This window comes from Lissotriton vulgaris, chromosome 1_1 (assembly GCF_964263255.1).
Source record: "Lissotriton vulgaris chromosome 1_1, aLisVul1.2, whole genome shotgun sequence".
NCBI classification, from domain to species: Eukaryota; Metazoa; Chordata; class Amphibia; order Caudata; family Salamandridae; genus Lissotriton; species Lissotriton vulgaris.
Genome location: NC_141685.1, coordinates 765,076,254 through 765,082,526, shown reverse-complemented (window position 1 = coordinate 765,082,526; position 6,273 = coordinate 765,076,254). Strand labels below are relative to the sequence as shown.

The window sequence follows — 6,273 nt, the reverse complement described above, 5'->3', positions numbered from 1 at the left end:
CAGGCCCGGTTCTTGTGCGGAGGACGCTGCTTGCTCGGGGGTTGTGGCTTTTGCTGCTGGGTTCCCGCAGGTCTTCCACGTTCTCTGCCTGTGCCCGGCGCTGGGCGTCCTTCTCGCGTTGGCGCGGTCGGCTTGGTGCTGTCCCTGCATCCGTGGTCCCCTTGCGGGTCTTGGTTTTCCGGTCTGAGGGTTTTCCTGGGGCGTGGCCCCTTCTTCCCTGTGGGCCCGGTGGGCGGCCTTGCGGGCCTTCCACAGTCCGGTGTTCGACGGCCTGGTTTCCCTGGTGGCTCGATTGGCTCCGATGGTGTTTATCCTTCGCCCTCGGACGCTCTGCCGGTCTCCCCCTTGGGTGCTCGCTTCGGCAGCGCATATACTGATATTGGAACGATACAGAGGAGATTTGCAGGGCCCCTGCGCAAGGGTGACTAGCAAATTCGTGAGGCGTTCCATTTGAGTTCTCTCTCTCGTTCTACGAGCTCTTCGGGGTCCGCCCTTTTGGGCCCCGGCCCTCGGTGGCTTTGCGGTTCCGCACCTTTCAGGGGTTTTTTCCCTGGTGGCAGTGGTGTCTGCTGGGCGGATGGGCGTGCGGGGGTCGTTCCTCCGCACCCCGCCCTTCTTGCGGGTTTTGCCGGACGTGGTTGTTCCTCCGGCGTGTCCCCCGTGTCCTTCCCGGGGTTCCTTCCCTGGGGCCTCGGTCTCGGGTGGTATCTTTACCGCTTTTCCCTGCCGACGAGGTTCCTCTCTTGTCCGTGCTGGTTGTTCGGCGTGCGGTTTGGCTGCTCTTGGCCGCACGTCGTTCCTTTCCCGGTGGGATGGCCTGTTTTGTGTCTTTTGGCCCGGTTCGTTCGGGCCGCTAGCCCTTTTTCCACCTTGGTTCGCTGGCTTCCACAGGCTATCAGCCTTTCCTACGCTTCGCTGGGTTCGGTGGATCCGGCGGGGGTCCCGGGTCAGTCCACGGGGAGTGGCTCGGTGTCCTGGGCCCCCTTCAGGGTGTCTCCTCTGTGGAGGTTTGTCGGGCGTCGACGTTGTCGTCCCCCTCCTTGTTCATGGGTCTCTTTCGGTCCCGGGGGTCTTCGCTGGGGCCGTACGGAGTGCAGGGCTGCGGCTCCTGGCTGGCCTACTTTTCCTTTTTGTCTTGATTTCAGGTTTCCTGTGATCCCTGTGTTCTTGTCATTTATTCGACTTCAACCTTGGGTTGGTTTCTCTGCATCACCGTGTGGTGTTGTTTTTATGGTGGTCAATGAAGCCTTGTTGGCTTGGGTATTTGCTCACTATGTAAATCATGTGGCGAGGAAGACTAACCAGGAGGTAATGCCCCGGTTACTTACCGGTAATCTTCATTACTCCAAGTATAGTCTTCCTCGCCACATGAGTTCCCTCCCCCCCTCCCTGTCTGGCTATCGGCTTCATTGTTTGCTTGGTAGATCAGGCTGTTGGTTGGGCCGGTCCGCCTCTTATAGAGGTCAGGTGGGACTGGTCGGCCATGTTGGGAGGGGGTGGGAGGTGTTTTTCTTTTGCTTTGGAGGGTTCTGTTGTGGAGCTAAAGCCCACTATGTAAATCATGTGGCGAGGAAGACTATACTCGGAGTAATGAAGATTACCGGTAAGTAACCGGGGCATTTGTATCCCTTCCCCATGTATATAGAGATAACTCTAATCACTAGTATATGCAGTAGACCTTTGTACTATCTACCATTCCTATGTGACTCTTAGAGTATATCCATTTGTATCCCTTCCCTATGTATATAGAGATAACTCTAATCACTAGTATATGCAGTAGACCTTTGTACTATCTACCATTCCTATGTGACTCTTAGAGTATATCCATTTGTATCCCTTCCCTATGTATATAGAGATAACTCTAATCACTAGTATATGCAGTAGACCTTTGTACTATCTACCATTCCAATGTGACTCTTAGAGTATATCCATTCGTATCCCTTCCCTATGTATTTAGAGATAACTCTAATCACTAGTATATGCAGTAGACCTTTGTACTATCTACCATTCCTATGTGACTCTTAGAGTATATCCATTCGTATCCCTTCCCTATGTATATAGAGATCACTCTAATCACTAGTATATGCAGTAGACCTTTGTACTATCTACCATTCCTATGTGACTCTTAGAGTATATCCATTCGTATCCCTTCCCCATGTATATAGAGATAACTCTAATCACTAGTATATGCAATAGACCTTTGTACTATCTACCATTCCTATGTGACTCTTAGAGTATATCCATTCGTATCCCTTCCCTATGTATATAGAGATAACTCTAATCACTAGTATATACAGTAGACCTTTGTACTATCTACCATTCCTATGTGACTCTTAGAGTATATCCATTCGTATCCCTTCCTTGAATATCTCTTCCTTGTGTGACTTTATAACTTGTACATTTGCAATATTTTCTGTTTGTATCTTTTATGTAATGCATGCAATCCTAAGTCCTTATGTATCGCAACTGGTTCTTATGTAAAGCGTTCTGACACCTTCGGTTAATGTTTGCGCTATATAAAATCGCATTAAATAAAAGAAAAATTTAAAAACCTGTGTCGACTGCATTCAAGTCAAAGGCAATGAATGAAACCATGGGTTTATTCATGCACCTACCGTCCTATCCCTGACTATCATTTCCATTGACTTCATTACTGAGTAGTTTGAATCAATTAAATGTAATTAGTGCTTTCTTTTTTAAGTTTCTATTTGTTTTGATTCTTGTCGAATTTTCTCAGCATTTTCAAAACTTGAAGAAAGAGATTTCCAGTGTTTTTTTCTATACTTACAGAAAATGTTACTTTACTTACTGTTTGCTTTCTAAAGTGGCATTGCTTGTTATGTAGCGCATATGTGGTTGAGATGTGGGATAGGCATAATGAGAAAATATTTCTTTTATGAAATGATATGAAAATTATGTGAACTTTTGTTAAATGTACTTGCGTGAAAATTTAACAAACAGACGAAAATCATGCAAGATACTGGCAGGGGACTAGTTTGAGAAGAAAATGTCTCTTGGCCTCAGTTTTTGTGTTACAATTGAATTTTTTCTGCAATGTAAAATTGTGTAATGTGAAATGTGCATATTTTGACTTCACCCCCCAAAAGAATTGTGCCTAGGCATAGATGAGTCAATAGTATGTTATGAGTAAGTCTGTGAAAAAAGTTACTTACTCTGACATAATTCACGTAAAATAATGCCATTATACCATAAAATTCAAAGCACATTTGTAGTGCAGAAGAACGGAAACAACCCAAACCTCAGAATACAAGCACGGCTGTGAATGTAAGTCGCCTTTATCATGCATTTCTTTACTCCGTATGTTTTGCAAAGCATTGACCTTTAGAACGTTTTGTCTTACATTATAGTACTTAACCAAACACACACATAGAGACAGCATCTATGAAATACATTTTTGAATTTTGGCACCAGATATATATGTTGTCCATGTCCACGTTTGTGAGGGAGAGACAGCACCTATGAAATAAATCTTTGAATTTTGGCACCTTCTAAATACGTTGTCAGTGTCCACGTTTGCGGCGCGGGACTGCACAGGGGATTGCTTTTGCTTTGATATATATATATATATATATATATATATATATACATACACATACAGGAGGTGAGCTGTCTGTGCGAAAACCGAAGGGACGCCCTGAGATCAAGCTCACAATCAAAGGCTTCACAAGGAAACAAAGGTCAAACTGGAAACGGTCTGAGCGCCGGAAATGCAGCAAGAACAGGTTGAGAAAGGAAGACAAACCGGGGTCGATGGAACAAGAAACGGGGACAGGCGTCAGCGCCCCCTCAATAATTAACCTGACAGATATAATTCTGACCGCAAGGGAAACTTCCATCTTATCTCTAGGACTCTCATACTGCCCTCCTAGGGACTTTAACTACGCTGATACATGGATGGATGTTTTCAGATATGTCAGGAAACTGAAACTCAGCAAATTCCATCGCCTACAGCCATATAAAAAACCTAAAGTCACAATACCATCAAGCCCCTCATTATTGACCGCTGGGGAAGGAATTGCATTTCAAGAAATATGGACACTACAACGCGAAAGTAAAGACATGACTTTGGGTGTTGAAATTGATGAAGTAAGTGGCACTGGGATCAGTACCACTCCATTTAAACCGAAATCCACCTTTCTGCCTATATCTACTCACGACAACCTGGATGTCTACCATGATCTCATTATAGAAGACTTGAAAAAGTTGTACATTGCTTCTAACAAAAAAGAGGTGGTTATCAATAGACAAAACCAATGCTATCACAACCTGGTCAAAAAATTAAAAGCCGAAGACAAAATTATTGTGAAGCCAGCCGACAAAGGGGGTAACATCGTCCTTTGGAAACGAGAGGAATACATCAGAGAGGCTGAGCGGCAATTGGGGGATCTGGATTGCTATAAGAAAAGTAATCTTTCCACTATTAAGACAGCATGGAATGACCAGAACTCCAAGTTGATGGCATGGCGAAGCAGTGGATTAATTTCATTTGATGAATTTAAATACTTGAAAAAAAAAGATCATCTGGTCATTCCCAGTTTCTATCTCCTACCCAAGGTGCATAAGGATGCTTTAATGCCACATGGGAGGCCAATTATTTCGGCCATAGACAGCTCCACGGAAAATATTTCCCGCTATATTGACTACTTCTTACAGGAATGGGTAAAAAAACTGGACTCTTATGTAAGAGACACCACTGACTTTATATGCAAATTGGCCTCGATTGATTGGGATGATGATTTATTGCTTATTACCATGGATGTTACCTCTTTGTATACATTAATTCGACACTGTGATGGTGTAAAGGCAGTGGAGCATTACCTTAACAAACGCCCCATAGAATGTGTGCAACACAACAAGATAATTATTGGCATGTTAAGATTGTGTTTGGAACAAAACTTCTTTACTTTCAATAATCAAGTATATCAGCAAATGAGAGGGGTGGCTATGGGGGCCTGCTTCTCCCCCAGCTTCGCCTGTTTACACATGGGGCTGTGGGAGGAGCGGGTCCTCATGGACCAACACAGAGAGGCTATGGGCAATAAGGTAATGTTGTACCTCAGGTACATAGATGACCTGTTCATGATTTGGAGGGGGTCGCCTGAGGAGGCCACTGAATTTGTAAAAGAACTTAATACAAACAATCTAAACCTGCAGTTCATCTCACAGGTCCATAAAGAAAGGGTTTCCTTCTTAGATGTAGAGGTTTACATCAGGGATAATACACTGCAAACAAAACTACATAGGAAACTGACTGCGGGGAATACATTACTTCATGCCAGCAGCCAGCACCCCCAGCATTTAATCCGTAGCATCCCCTACGGGGAGATGCTGAGACTACGGAGAATTTATAGTTCTGACTTAGAATGTGACCTGGCTCAACAAGCCAGCAAAATCAGATTCCTAAATAGAGGGTATAGTAGTGCATTAATAGATGGAGCAATTAAGCTCACTAAAAACACTACAAGGGAGGAAGCCCTAATACCTAGAGTCAGACCCAATGCAGTAGTCGGTAACAATGAGCAAATACAATCTAGAGACATTGTTACTTACAGCAATCAACTCTCCCAAATAAGGAAAATTTTCAACAAGAACTGGAATCTGGTCAAAGGTGATCCGGTCATAGGGAGCCTGGTACCTGATAAACCCAGTCTTACTTTCCGTAGATCCCCCAGTATGGCCAGTGCATTAGTCAGTAACACATTAGAACCCACCAGATCCTGGATGGATCACATCACAGGTTTCAAGAAGTGCCAATCGTGCAAAGCCTGTTGCCATGGGATAAATAAAACGCACGTTTCAAGTCCCTTTTTAGAAAAGCCTCTTGTAATCAATAAGAGACTTACATGCAAGACTGAATATGTAGTCTATGTCTTGCAATGCCCTTGTGGACTCCAATATGTGGGCAGTACCCGTCTGCCCGCCCACAAGCGCATCTTACAACATCTAAGGGCGATATCTGGAAAAGACCAAGCTTACCCAGTGGCAGGCACTTCGAATCTGTACATAATAGTGACCCCAGTAGCCTACAGTATTTTCTTGTTGACTCAGTTTTACCTCTGAAAAGAGGTGGAAATAGGGACGCTAAATTGCGTCTAATGGAAACTACATTTATCCTAGAGCTCAACAGTAAGAATCCTGGAGGTTTAAATGCCAGTGAGGACTTGTACACCTGCCTCTAGTCCATGTTGACCTGTTCCTGTTATAATGTAGTCATTGTAAAAAACTTTTTTAAAAACATTTGGATAAATGAAG

The 6,273-nt window shown here is 44.3% G+C and overlaps 1 non-coding gene across 1 annotated transcript; it reads left to right on the top strand.

The window, feature by feature from the left end:
* The first annotated feature begins 349 nt into the window (after positions 1–349).
* On the top strand, positions 350–456 carry LOC147747790 (U6 spliceosomal RNA). The gene has a single exon (XR_015300338.1). It is a non-coding gene; the product is annotated as a U6 spliceosomal RNA (small nuclear RNA).
* The last annotated feature ends 5,817 nt before the right edge of the window (positions 457–6,273 follow it).